This window comes from Mya arenaria, chromosome 2, assembly GCF_026914265.1.
Source record: "Mya arenaria isolate MELC-2E11 chromosome 2, ASM2691426v1".
In the NCBI taxonomy this organism is placed as follows: Eukaryota; Metazoa; Mollusca; class Bivalvia; order Myida; family Myidae; genus Mya; species Mya arenaria.
In genome coordinates, this window is record NC_069123.1 from 19,482,562 (window position 1) to 19,498,319 (window position 15,758).

The following is a 15,758-nucleotide window of genomic DNA, read 5'->3' on the forward strand; positions in this document are numbered from 1 at the left end:
GCAAGATACGATATAATGTATATTTTTTTTTATTTCTTTTAAAAAACAATCTAAGAGTCTAACAGTCTTTACCATGCATATCCGATAAAATACATAAAATTCAACTTAGAGTGACTTACTGTTATATATAACAATAAACAGTATATAAATAGCAACAGCTTTCCAATTACACCCAATATCTAATCAATTGATTGTAACCAATAATTGATTGTAAAATAGAATACTGTTTAAAACAAGGGGGCATAATTAAAAAAAAATGCAAAATATAATTATTATCAAAGTAGAAATGAATGTAAGTGATGATGTGCCGTATAAACATTTGCATTCACATATTCTAGTGGAGGCATAATTAATTATTTTATTGCAGACAAAGTTTTTTTCTTTACCTGATTTCTATCAAATGTTTTTTCATAAATAGGACAATCTAAAGGAAAATATTGTCGCAGAATTGGGGAAAATACATACTCACCTATTTTACATGTATAACAGGACATAACTTTGTTGGCAGAAAGTTATAGTTCAGGCCCCCCAGCATAAGGTGTTAACCAATGATTTTTTAGCTTGACTATTCAAAGAATAAGGAGAGCTATCCTAGTCACCCGAGCGTCGGCAGCAGCGTCGGCGTAACCACTTATGTTAAAGTTTGTGTACCACCTCAAATATTTTCAAAGTCCATTGACATATGGCTTCGAAAATGTGCACGCTTGTTCACCATCATTCCCCCAACCTTTACACAGGAAGAGGTAACTTTATCAATCATTTTGAGAAAATTATGCCCCTTTTTCTTCTTAGAATTTACGTTAAAGTTTACGTACCACCTCAAATATTTTCAAAGTCCATTGACATCTGCCTTTGAAACTTTGCATGCTTGTTCACCATCCTGCCCCAACCTTTATTTTAAATAAAGAGTAATTCTTTGGTATACATGTTTTGTTTACAATTAAAATTACTAGAAAGTTTTTATTTGCCGTCAGTGCAATTGGTAAACTCCTTGCTCTGTTAAATTATATTGAATTGTCCCCTGGTTTGAGAAAGCATAAGTGATTGAAGATTTTTGTTGTCTATGATATGGTTGAAATATAGTGTGTTTTCTTAACCACGGTGGAGAACCCACGTGACTTATTTGGTAAAGTGCACGGCAACAAATGTCAACAAGTCTCGATTCAGGTAAGGTTTTTAAAGATAACTTTCTTAATATTTGGAGAATTTTTGTGAAATAAAGACCATAAACCCCGCATTTAAGATCTCTATCCACGGTAATAAAGAACTTTCTCTAATATTCTAAAGTTTTCCTGGAAATCTTGACCAACTGATTTCTCAGAGTTGAAATCTAAGGCAAAGTACACGGCTTTTGACAAATCTATCGCTTTACTTCATGCTAGCCGTAAATAATTCATACACAAATCTTATTTTAAGCAAAATTTATGTAATGGAGTGGCAATGGAAGAATGAACGCATTTTAACAGTTAGACCGACGGAGTCGCCTAAATGATGGGCTCATTTTCACGAATCATGGAAACAAGTGTTATCACACTTAAATTCATTCCCGTATTTTAACAATATACTCGCAATTGACAAACAAAGGGCTTGAAGTTTTTGTAAAGGGTGTTCCACTTCTTTTTCGTATCGTATGTGTAAAACGTGTTTGTATTCATTATACATGGTAAACAGTAACTCATAACTGCTTAATAACTCTTCATTTTGTAAATTTTGAGAAAGAACAATAAAAAAACAACATCTAGTAGACCACGATAGAAGGCATTCTGGTCAATTGCCATCGTTTTTGCGGGAAAGTGTTTACACAGACACAGGCTAGTTTTTAGCTTTATTTTTTCGCAGAGAAATAAGAATATACTAACAGTTATACTTTTATTATGACTCCCCTCGTGTAGAGGTTAAGATTTGCCGTCGTCTGACTGTGTTTTTAACGTTTTTTAGGGTTCGCGTTTTTCACATTATAATGTGGTCCGTGTTTCAGTGGACGGGGTCGTTTAGTTTTATGATGCTGATTACACGATCAAACACTCATTACGTGGCAGTAATATAGTGTGTTTTTTATAAATTATATTCAAGTACTGACATTGCCAGCATTTCTCGCTAAATTGTGACAGTACATGTCTTTTTTTATAGGTGCAGCAATCACGACGAGACAAAGTTGCACGTTAGCAAATATTGTGGCAAAACCGCTTTTGCAAGACTTGAAGATACACGAAAGACGCGAAAGCGGGCAATTGAAGCTAAGCTGTGATGTGTGTGGGTTCAAATTGGGTGACACGACCAATCTCAGTGACCAGATTTCTACTAGACACAGGGGAATGACACGTCACAAATGTCTACAGTTTCGCTCAGCATTCAAGTTCAAATCTGGATTCAGCAGGCGCGTTAAGGCGAAACACACCTAATCAGGACACATTGAAAGATCACAATGGTCTAGTTACAAGTGCATTCCAGTATGTTGCAATTGCCGAGTTAAAATAAAGTTTTGATGAGTTTAACATTTTATTAAGATAAATAGCAAAACGTACTGTTACCAAATGGTGCTCTTTCAAAATGTTCGTTTGTCTTACAGTGCTGAAAAAATTGCTGTGTAAAATTAGTATGAAAACGGATTGAACATAAAACATTTTCACAAGGTTTAGAGATGCATTGTTGTCATTTCTCATTGATGTCTTATAAACTCTTAACTGCATGTATCTTATATAATTCAGCAAGCTTTGAAACACAATTATTTTGAAATCACATTTCAGCCTTTAGTCTAGAACATTCTAATGTCCCATGCTCAGCTCTTATCTAGATGTTCAAGTCTTAGTCCTAGCCTGTAAGTTGGTAATATAGTGTGCTCTCATTCCTCCTTGCTGTTTCCCATCTAACTCCGAGCCTCCATCTTTACAATGAGTTCATGTCTGTATTGTTCGAACGACCGCAGTTTTACTTATTTAGATAAGATAATATTTGTTCAGACTGAACCAAATAAAAGATTCAGCGTCACCTGAAAGGTATGAACAATATGCTTTAAATGTGGAAATATATATAAACTAATTGTGATGTGCCTATTTTATTATTTTATATCACATCAAAATAGGAACATTCATGAAATTTATAATCACCACAAACGGGCCGCTAACTACAGAGATGTTTTATTCGCCATCAGTCCAGATTATAATTTATAAGTAAAACTATCTGATTTTTGAAGAAATGTATGTATGATTCTGTATTGATCTGCATATTTAAAAGTAATCGAACTTATAATGGCAGACTTTCTCTAAAATTATCCCATAGACTATCTTTCAACTCCTCATTAAATATGATTGCTAAATATTTAGTTATTTAGGTGTGCGTTATCCTCATTAAATATGATTGCTAAATATTTAGTTATTTAGGTGTGCGTTATAATGCAAAATTTATTGATACAACTTAAATAAAAACTAAACACTATACATTCTGACTTCACGAATAGAAAATGCTTATATACCTATTAGTTTGTAAACCGCACTCTACTTTCAAGCATAAACTAATATGACCGTGTACTTTATCATCCTAAAATGTCCGTGTACTTTATCAATTTGGTTTTAGTTCATTTTTACCTTTGAAATAACTAGAAGTTAAACAATACACGCTGAAAACTATCAAATACATAAAATTTGCTTAAAATAAGATTTGTGTATGAATTATTTACGGCTAACACGAAGTAAAGCGATAGATTTGTCAAAAGCCGTGTACTTTGCCTTAGATTTCAACTCTGAGAAATCAGTTGGTCAAGATTTTCAGGAAAACTTTAGAATATTAGAGAAAGTTCTTTATTACCATGGATAGAGCTCTTAAATGCGGGGTTTATGGTCTTTATTTCACAAAAATTCTCCAAATATTAAGACAGTTATCTCTAAAAACCTTACCTGAATCGAGACTTGTTGACATTTGTTGCCGTGCACTTTACCATATAAGTCACGTGGGTTCTCCACTAGGATTTGCAAAGTGTTATAATATTGGTTGTCAGTGGATGTGCTATAAAGAACTTCCAGTAAACGTGCCTCAAGTTTTATGAGACAAAACTGGTTGAAGTGCCTAGCTTAAATGAAATTTTATACCAGAGATATTTAAGAAAAAGTTTTATATGTGTTGTTCAAGGGTAATAACTTGTCCTCAATTGGAGGTGTTTGTGCTAGAATTGTCCTCAGTTGGAGGTCATTCACACTGCACTGTATTCAGTAGTTTTTCTTCCATGTTAAATACCATAATGTATAGTCTTGTTCTGTTTTTGATGCTTCTGTCACTTTTCAGTGATGTGATGTTTTTGTATTGCAGCTGAACATTGCCATGATGTGAATACTGTTGATACTGATGATGTGGATGATGATGATGTGGATGATGATAATGTGGATGCCTCCGGACTGAAATAGGTACTTTAATCTTTCATATAATATAAGATGAATGGGTGCCTGTAATTGGAGTAAAATTGCAATTATTTTTTTGTTCTAGTAAAGCCTAGAGAAATATAGTTTTTTTCTTAACTAGAAGTTGCAGTGTTTTGATATTGGTCTTCAGTGGGGTTTCTATCAAATACTTTCAGTAGAGGTCCCTCCTATCTTATGAGACAGAACTGTTTGAAGTGCCTAGAGTTAAAGGAATTAGATACTAGAGACTTTTACGAAATAGTTTTATATGTTGTCCAAAGGTATTAATTTGTCCTCAATTGGAGGTGTTTGTGCTAGAATTGTCCTCAGTTGGAGGTCATTCACACTGCACTGTATTCAGTAGTTTTTCTTCCATGGTAAATACCATTATGTATAGTCTTGTTTTGTTTTTGATGCTTCTGTCACTTTTCAGTGATGTGATGTTTTTGTATTGCAGCTGGACAGTGTCATGATGTGAATACTGTTGATACTGATGATGTGGATGCTGATGATGTGGATGTTGATAATGTTGATGCCTCCGTTGATCAACCAGGGTCTGAAATAGGTACACTTATCGTTTTTATAATATAAGATAAACGGGTGCCTGATATTTGATGTTTTCATGTATAGATTTGCCCTTGTTGTAAAAGAATTAGTCTTGGAATGTAGTTTCCATAACTGGTTCAAAGTGATTGGAATGAAGTGTCTCCATTTGGACATCAATGGGTGTTCGACCAAATTCATTGTCTTTTGAGGTGATGACTACATGTAGAAATTTGCTTAACAAATAAGAAATTCAAACCACCAGAGATATTAAAATCAGTTTGACATAATTCTAGTCGTAGGTTGAAGGTCATTTCACAATCTTGGTTGTACATCATTGCATGTAAATAACATAATCATTAACCGAAATGTTTAATATGTGTACATGTATGTGCTTACAATCAGTAAAGCTGAATACTTTTTTTCAGTATTATGCTTACCACAGAACAAAATCAAAATACCAGAGGTTCAAAAGACAAAATACTATGTCATTTTTTTGCAACAAGTCTCTTTTAGCCTAGTTGTGTAGAGATAAATTGTCTCCCTATATGGAGGTTGGTGTGTGTGTGTTTGAGATAAATTATCTCCTGTATTAAAAATACTACACCTTCAATATTTCATAACCAGTACTGCATTTTAAATAATAGGCATCAAGGAAATTTGAAATACCTGAGATCTCAATACAGGCATGGTGTCTAATAAAAGTAACTTGCCTCCATTGGAGGTGATATTTTTAGAAAAGTCCCCAGAAAGAGGTTTTGTTAATGTACATCAATTTCATTCAAATAATACTTGTCGAGAGACACCTGTTTCATTATTATAAATAGCATTAATTGTTAGCGTTAAGAAACATAGCAGACCTATTTGCGTATATAATATGTTTTTGTCTCCATAGGTCAACTCGAAGCAGTCGTAAATGCTGGGATTGGCACAAACCATGTAAGAATCATATTGAAATTTGTGACAATTAGAAATTTTTATTCTTAAAGCAAATTTGATTTAAAAAGTGTTGTTTCTGTAAAGGAGTAAGTGCACTTTTGTGATCAGGCTTTTCTGTTGTCTTCCTTAGTGTACAATTAATTTTGTGTAACAACCATACTTGTAATCTTAAAAAAAACCTATTCAGTGTTTAAATTAGCCAGAATGTGTGTCATGTTACTGATCAGTGTAAAAAATTACAGTGAAAATACAGTGATTTCTAGCTCAAGATTGAATATGGGTCATCTGGGTTCAAAAACTAGGTCACAGAGCCCAAATATGGAAATACCTTGTTAACACTCTAGTAGTAATATGTTCATTCCAAATATCCTGGAAGGTTGTTTTGATGATTTCTAGCTCAAGTTTGAATATGGGTGATTTGGGGTCAAAAACAAGGTCACAGAGCCCAAATATGGAAAAACCTTGTTAACACTCTAGAGGTAACATTTTCAGCCCAAATATCCTAAAAATTTGTCAGAAAGGTTGTTTTGATAATTTTGAAGTGAAGTTCGAATATGGGTCATCTGTTTTTTTTAATATTGTTATTTATTGTTTTAAAATCTTCAAACTTCATGAACTTATCCGCAGTAAATTATGATTTTTTTGTGACGAGTTATATAAAATCCAACCAAAGTATTGTAAGAGAATAACCCTTTGTATCTTTTTAAACAAATACATATTTGTCATATGTTTAAAAAACTGGACATACGGGTATAATAGTTCCACCTATGGTGTATGGAAGTGCAGACAGGCACCATCCAGTATGTAGTCTGATCAATTACTTTTAAACACTTTGTCCAGTCATGTCCAAATTGGCCTGAATGTGTATGAACGTGTTTGATAATTAGCAAAATTGCTGTAATTGCTGTAGTTAGTGGGCTCTTGTCATAGGAATTAACTAAAATTGCTCTTGTCCTATCAATAACCTTTTAAGCATTTGTCCAATTCTCACAAAATTTGGTGATAATGTGAATGGGCATAATTCATCGAAGAAGCCAAATTCCTGATATTGCCCTTTAATTATCAACAAGTCTATAGCACAAAGTTTTACTGAGGTGAGCGATTTAGGGCCATCTTTCGCCCTCTTGTTACTTTAAATTGTTGCTTTTAATTATTTGGTAATCCCAAACTTATTAGGAATTGATTCCTTTTCTTTTCGCTGCAACCATCCAGTATAATTGGACAAACAATTACAGCCATCAAGTGTCTTTTTTTTATATTTACAGTTGTGTTAAAAATACATCACTGTAATTAAGTCCAAAAGTCATTCTTTATTCTCCTTATATCTCTCTCCTCTCATCACTCTTTACTGAGAAATGTTCGGTTTATATATCCAATTTTAACAATTTTAATGCCGGAGAAAATGGCCAAAGAAATGCAGACAGTTTTACATAATAGTGGCCTGCGAAAAGCAGACACTCCAGCCGAAGGAAGCCAGCCAATGGCCGAAAAAATCTGAACAATGGCCGAATAAATCCGGCCACTATCATAAAATAATGCATAACATTGGCTGAAACCACTGAATACACTGAATGCATAGTTAATATTCACTCTAGAGACCTGGGAAGGATAAGAGTGGCAAGAAGTAAACAGTACAGCTACTTCTTAGATGCTTTTACTGCTTTGCAGATGTCAGTCGATCGGTCAGTCAGTTCGTTTGTAGACCAAACCTTGTCCAAGTGATAACTCAACAATTCCTGAACATATGGTCATCAACCTTCACATGAATATAGGGCCTGACCCCTATTGATTTTAGGGGCAATAAGGTCAAAGGTCAAGGCCACAGTGACCTTAAATGGTAAAAGGATTTTAAAGCTTGTCCGAGTGATTAATAAACAATGCCAAAATTATGGTCATCAAACTTGACATGGTGGCTGGGCCTGACCAGGAGATAACCCCTATTGATGTTAGGGGTCATTTGGTCAAAGGTCAAGGTCACAGTGACCTTGAATGATAAAGGTTGTCCGATTGGTAATTTGACAATGCCTGCACCTCTGTCCCTCAATCTTGACTTGGAGGTTGGATCTGACCAGTAGATGACCCCCTATTGATTTCGGGGGTCATTGGACCAAAGATCAAGGTCACGTTAATTTTGAATGATAAGAAATTGTCTGATTGATAACTTGACAATGCCTGCACCCATGGCCCTCAAACTTGACTTGGAGGTTTGGCCTGACCAGTAAATGACCCCTATTTATTTTTGGGATCATCAGGTTGAAGGTCAAGGTCACAGTGACCTTGAAACCAACTCCACTTCTGGACTTATGGTCACCAAATTTGACATAAAGGTTGGGCCTGACCAGTAGACCTGTGTTGATTTTGGGTTTCATCAGTCCAAAGGCCAATGTCACAGTGACCTTTAACACGAAAAAGTTAAGAAAGCTTCTCCCAGTGATAACTCAACAAAGCCTGGACCTATGATCAAACTTGACATGAAGGCTGTGCCTGACCAGTAGATGACCCCTATTGATTTAAGGAAGCATCGGGTCAAAGGTCAATGTAACAGTGACCTCGAATGCGAAAATGTTGTTTGAGTGATAACTTGACAATGCCTGCACCTATGGCCCTCAAACTTGACTAGGGGGTTGGGGCTGACCTGTAGATGACCCCTTTTGATTTAAGGGGTCAAAGGTCAAGGTCACAGTGACTTTTAACGCAGAAGGTTGTCTGTGTGATAACTTGACACGGCCTGCACCCATGGCCCTCAAAACTTGACTTGGAGGTCCTTGCATATTTCATTAAATGACACCTCCTGGTTTCAACTAGTACATAATCAATAATTACATGTAAATGTTTATTGAAGTTATTTTTTGGTAAGTTTTTGAAAACGGTCCGAAACTTGTAATAATATACTTGTACTTGAACAAGTTTTATTATATCATTTAAAAACAAAAAAAGATTAACAAAACTACTGAAGCAAGGAAATATTAAGTTGATAATGCAATCAATCATAATTGAACACAATGAAAACGTAACAAACAGATACCATTTCCAAAAGAAGTGCAAAACAATATACTACTGGTACTATAATTCTCATCATCTTAAGCAATGAAATACAATCTTGGCACAATCATAATTATATTTCTGAAGTAAAATGACATGCAATACATTACTAAGTGAGGCATTCTGTACTTTGAGTGTGTATTAGTGGAAAATACTGTTAAATCAAAACATTAAACACACACACACACACACACACATACAGCAGAAAACAACAACACATAAATGTTTAAAATGTTCTATTTCATATGGTTTTATTTTAATTTGTCAAAAGAGGTCGATGTTAATTTAGCTTTTTCTGAAAAGTAATCACTAAGAACCGTCTCCGTGGCCTTGTGGTTAAGCGTCCGCCTACGGAGCGGGAGGTCGCGGGTTAGATCCTTGGCCGCGTCATACCAAAAGACATTAAAAGTTGGTAGCTTTTTAAAAGTACTTTAAACAATTTATGATTTTATTAGATGTTAATAAACAAATATTTTTTATGATTAAGCAACTGCAAATTTTTTTATTTTTTTTTTTGGGGGGGGGGGATTTCTTTGTTGTTATATTAATTTCTTAAACGCATATGTTTCTTTGTTTTATTATTCACACCTTATGATAAACATGTATTGTAACAAATATTTTCTTCACCATTGATCATTAGTTGCTTGATTGTTTAATTTCTTATTCTGATTGTTTCTCTACAAGAAACCAACACATTTATAGATAGAGGTCACATTTATAACTGTATCAAAATGTCTCTATACAGTTGATACCGATAATGGTTTTCTTTCTTGACTACTTCGGCCGAAATAATTTGGTTTCGTTTTAGGTTTATATGGTGACTTGCATTTAATAATTTATGGTTCAATCGATGTATTTCATCGTACTCCTTCATACTTCATCCTTTCATGTGAAAACGAAAGAAGAAAAAAATGTTTTATCACCATATATAAGGCCTTTTTTATTTGATTCTATGTTTTACGAACATCGCCGCTCAAAAAAGCTCATTTTTGAAATAAAAATAAAATTGTGATTTCGGTTTTTTTTTATTTCCGCCGATGAAACTTTATCGTGGTAAATCATTAAAAGCAGAGGACATCGCAATAGTTGTAAAAATATTGGTACACAAACATTTCTGAAAAAGTTTAAGCTAATGAAATACATTCATCGGATTTGCAGACTGGTGCTAAAAACAAGGTATCTGGTACCTGGTATCCCCCGTATCCAGTATCAGTTTCTGATACCGGATTATGTTGATATCAGGGTTATTATCAGATAATAAATCCAAGTATCCACGGTCCGTTATAAATTGCTTTTCGACAACCAATGCATACTTTAAATAACACGGTATGAACATAATCCGGTAACATTAACTGTGATAACGGCTTTTCTCGAAATCGATACCTGGTACCGGCTCAACCGGATAATCCTTTGCGGCAGGGTGACTTCCGGTTTATTTCCGGGTTATAACGGAGTATAATAACAGCGATACTATGAACTAATTATCGTTCCAGGTTTGTTATTATTTATTTATTTTTATTAGATTTGACATTTTAATGAGTTTATATTACATTATTGTGATATAATTTGAATGTCATGAGCTATAAATCGCTTGACTGTTTACCTGGACAGTTTAGTTCTTGTGGGTGGGGTAGATGGTTCAGAAAAGACTGCGGTTACTTTTCTTATTGGAAATATTCTAAAACATTTGTTTTGAAAATAAACACAAATAAATTAGGCTGTTAAAAGTGTTTTTCTATCTGTCAGTCATAATCTATAATGAGGAATCTGTATGTACATTACCAGATACAGTATAACTATGTAATAGTCTTATGAATGAACATATATAAATCATCATAAATATAAATTATGATATTTATACTGCTCTGTGAGTTTTATAAATATGTAATAAAAAAATACTAAGAGTAATTATGTTATGTTGTCACCTTTGTAGTGTTCTCAGCTTCTGAATGATTTGTTACTAGTTAGTGTTGTATGTTTTGGTTGACAAGTATTCAATTTATAGTAGTGAAAGACAAACACAAGACGTGAATCTGCTACTAAGTTTGTTCTACGTCGAGTCCAGTGGTTAAGCAAGGGTACACGTATTAATAGATCTATAGTCTGTTTCATAATAGAACAGTTAGTTATGTATAAACATTATGATGGCCACTGGACTAGTCACATACACCCAGGCCTGGAATTAAATCGGGGTTCAGATTGTCTAAAAACCCATCCATAAAAAAGTCTGAGAGTAACTTTAAGTTACTCTCAGACTTTTTTTATTGATGGGTTTTTGAAAAATATACTTTTAATGTTCCATTCCTTTCCTTACAGATATGATCCAATATGCTGATGTTATCTACTGAGATCATTACTTTCAATGAAGAACATCACTACAATCTGTTGGGCTGCTAGATTGGTAGCAACATGATATAAGCTAATGCCTGTTGAAACACTATTGTTGGTTGGGCATCTATTGCTTACTGGACCTCTAGATTGGATGGACCATATGTGTTGGTTGAACAACTATAAATAGTTGGACCGGAAGTGTTGGTTGGACCACCAGTTTGTTTGAACTGCTTGTTGGACAGAATGTGTGATGGACAATTAGTATTATTTGAATCACTGTTGGATAGACAGCTTCTTTTTATCAGACAGCTATAATCAGTTGATTTACAAGTTCCTGGTGAAATATTCCCTGTAGAGAAGGAAACAAAAAAAGTTCTTTTGCTAACTGAAACAATGACATGAATGGTGAATTGGTATCAGACAATTTGCAGCCAAGACAACACAGTGGAGTGAAGGCCGATTCCTTAAACTCTAAATTTACCGAAAATAGTTGATTTTTTATGTCACTTGTCTATTATAACACGCATTTACAATCATAAAGAGTGATTAATGAAAATATGAAGTGAACTTGTCAGATAAAACAAAAACAAATGTGCACACACTTACATATTGACTCGACATTAAAATAGAAAATCGTAGAGGATACATCATAGCATTTGCTTTACTGTGTGTGTTTTTTCCCGACCAAAAAATAAAATTCCAGAAATGTAATTTTATTTTTATTTCCTCCCTTCGACACTTTACAACTCTGGCCGTTCGTAAAACATGTAATTAAATAAAAAAAAAACCTAATGTAGATTGAAAATCATTTAAATAATTTATAGCTACTAAAGGTAGTAGAGATCCAAATTATACGCTTTCATCTCATGGGGATGAGCATGTTTGTTTACCGGGCTCGATACTAATGGATAGTCGATTTGGTATTCATTGTATCGTTCCAGACACCCTGCTTAAAACCATGAATTCCATTCGTATGGTTCGATTATAAATTTCAAAAGGTTAAATATGTAAAACAATAGCTATTCTTTATACATTTGGCTGTTAGCTTAGTATTTCGTGCATCGTGTGAATCACTATCGTGTGTGTCGCTTAAGGTGCCGGTTACCGTTTCGTTCCCTCTATGCTCATTCTTGTTCAATATAATATAATGCGTTTGTAGTTGTCAGGTAAACCTGCAATATTTGTTGTTAGTAATGAACGTATCTCTAAGCAAGGCGCCGGAGGGGATCGTGATGCCCGCCACTAAGATAAAGTTTTACTCATAGGTAATTATTTTCTAAGCTTCATTAGGATGTTTGAGCAGTCATTGTATTGCCACCCTTTTGAAAAGGGCCCCAACAACAGGTACACGGCGTATACAATGAACGTGCTTTATATTATTTGTTTTAGATTATTATTTATGCTTTCTGTTTAGGATGTTTGAGCAGTCATTGTATTACCACCCTTTTCAAAAAGGGCCCCAACAACAGGTACACGGCGTATACAATGAACGTGCCTTTTATTATGTTTTGTTTTAAAAAATTTAAATTATTATTTATGTTTCTGCTTCCTTGGGAAAAAAGCAGTTATTTAAATGATGAGCATAGAGGGAACGAAACGGTAACCGTCACCTTAAGCGACACACGGTAGTGATTCACACGATGAACGAAATACTAAGCTAACATATAGATAGATATTTTATTTCTTCCATAAATGGAGAGCATAACATATATACAGTATATATCAATAGTGGTGGCAGACTTAAAGACTAAATGTTCAGATGAGTATAGTCAATAAAAATAGCAGTTATTACCATTGAGTCATTGAGTATTTAAAGAAGTAATAACAACAGCAACGACACGAAATGCAATATAACGATGAATATTTCATTCTTCGCAAACACGCTTTCAGTAGAGGCGATATATGCACTGCTTTCATATGTAAGTCCTGGTTATATTACGCAAATTCAAACATGTTTTTAAGCACCTTTGCTAAATCCCAACTAGACAATTTCAAATCTGACATTTCTGCCGAAATGTTCAATATATTGAGGCACTGTTCTCTCCCACTTAGAGTCGGGAAGTTTCTAAAATAAACCGCACCTTTAAGGTCAAAGACATGTTCCCACAGTGTTTGCCTCACATGATGGATCTTATATCAGTAGCACATGATATGTTCTGGCAGGCATTCACACATAAGATGACACATTTTACAGTTGCGAGAGTATTGTCTCGTCATAAATGAGGCACTCGAGTTCATTAGAAATGAGCACATCGACAATAGTTTTGGAGAGGCCTTTGCCGCTAACCATAAATTTGAATATTTCCCCGGGGTGATTATGTTTGGGGTCAAGCCACCATGAATTAAGTTGGAGCACAGAGTCGAAAACGTTTTGCCTTACCATTTTCAGCACCTTATATTGGAGAATACTTTTCCACGCGTAGGAAGAAGGGAACGTACGTAGTCCACGTAAGACACTATCTATTTATATAATGAATATTTCATCAATAAACGAAATACGTCCGGAACGAAGCCGACAGTCTGTTTGTCACAATGGAGATACTTGACAAGTCTATGGTTAAATATTTCCTTAGCCAAACATTTAGTCGGCAGTCGACATAATTGGCCCAAAAATGTAAGTTTTCTATAGTCTATAAACACTTCAATAGGGTGAATAATCAGTGCACTAAATGCAAAGTGGTTACTGGTGTTCAGCTTTATTTTCTGCATATGTTTAATGCAATACCTATGAGCTGTTTCAAGCTTTTGTATGTCTGATTTCGAGTAAAAGTACATGCATGTCTCGCAACCATACAGAGATTTAGGCAATACGACACTCATAAAAAGTCTTCAAAGTTAATGGAGACATCGACTTCGGATGGATTCCACTGTTACAGATGTTGAGGTACGTGCCGCGAAGCTTGATACACGCAGCGTTTATGGAGCTTGTCGATGGCCAAAGTAGAGTTGCAAATTATTTCCAAATGTGTATACGCATCACATTCACTGATAAGTTCATTGCACAGATGGAAGATGTGACATTGATGTAAACGGTTGTTGAATGTTAAGACAGCACATTTATTTGCATTGTATAAAAATCTACATTTTCGGGAGTAATTACAACAAATGCTCATCATAGTGCATGTCCATTCCGTGTTTAGATAAAGACAACAACACCATATCATCGGCTACCGTTATTTGGTGATCCTATGGAAATATTATAAATACACAGCCCACATCCACTGTCACGCAACTCCTTTATAAGTCCGCCGATAAAGACAAGGTACATTATCGGTGACGTCTTTCGGCCTTGCGGATTGCCTTGTAGGACGTCGAAGTTTTCAGATGATAAACTGTTAGATCTTACATGGCTTTGTTCTGCTGTATACATCTCTTGTACTGCAAGAAGTGTTGAATGATCCATGGTAGTTTGCAGAAGTTTGTAAAAAAGCCCATCGTGCCTGACGCGGTCAAAAGCTTGTCTCCCATCCAGTAAACAAAGATATACAGTTGAGGAATGTTCCCGGGCGAATAATAAGCTTTCACGTAAAGCAAAAGATGACATCAAACACCCTAACTGTTCCTGAAAAACAACCTGCTGGTTGTCAATGTTTGTAAGTAACTGGTCCTTGCAACGTTGCAAAATGATTATTTCAAAAACCTTTAAAATGACGGGCGACAGAGTGATGGCTCGATAGTTGTTTGGGTCGTCTTTTCTCTTATTAGTTATTACCTCCCATGCATATTAGTTATCGTACCTATCTTCATAAACACCGGAATATGGGACAATCTTAACATAGAAGTAAACATATCAGCCAATATTGGAGCGATGATTGACCTTCCATAGATACGGTGTTCATATAAAATCCCGTTATTTCCGCCTGCCTTGCACTTGGGTAACGTTTGAATCGCACTGTCAACCACATTTCCTGATACAAAAGCATCTGGGTCAAGTTTTATATTGTCAAATGCATTTTGGACTGTTCGTGATACATGTAATTCCTTCCAGTTAACGTCAAAATCCTGAGATTGTGATGGGAAATAGAGATCTTGGAAATAAAAGCCCCATAATAAGGACATATTTTGATCAAATAACTATGCAGAAGTGGACAACATAAAAAGTTTACAGAAATGCATTGTCTATTCAAGAAGGTTTCAGTGCTTCAAGTGCTTTAAAAACGTTCCAAAAACCGAATAAGTAACAGAATTTACGAAAAAACCTCAATTTCAAAGTGCTTAATTTGCTAATTTTTTGAAGAAATATAAAAAATTAATCTTTTTTAAACAACTTGAATAAATACATTTATTTATTTAAAGGGATGGAGAGTTTCAATTTCTTTATAACGCACACTTAGTCGAATAAGGAATAAGGAACTAGTTCCCTATTCCTTATTAAAACTCGAATAAGGAACAGAAACGGTGAATTTTCAACTTTTTAATTAAGACATATTTTGATCAAATAACTATGCAGAAGTGGACTACATAAAACGTTTACAGAAATGCATTGTCTATTCAAGAGAGTTTTAGTACTTA

General features: G+C 34.7%; 1 long non-coding RNA gene across 2 annotated transcripts in view; it reads left to right on the forward strand.

Annotated features, from left to right (window-relative positions):
- Positions 1-15,758, forward strand: part of LOC128243037 (uncharacterized) — a 38,924-nt gene that overhangs the window by 8,456 nt on the left and 14,710 nt on the right. The window contains exons 2-4 of one of the 2 annotated variants that reach the window (XR_008262758.1): positions 4,303-4,397; positions 4,849-4,956; positions 5,830-5,873. This is a non-coding gene — a long non-coding RNA (uncharacterized LOC128243037). Of the gene's footprint in view, positions 1-4,302; positions 4,398-4,848; positions 4,957-5,829; positions 6,442-15,758 lie in introns of those variants that run through there. The other variant, XR_008262757.1, reaches the window with a different exon arrangement.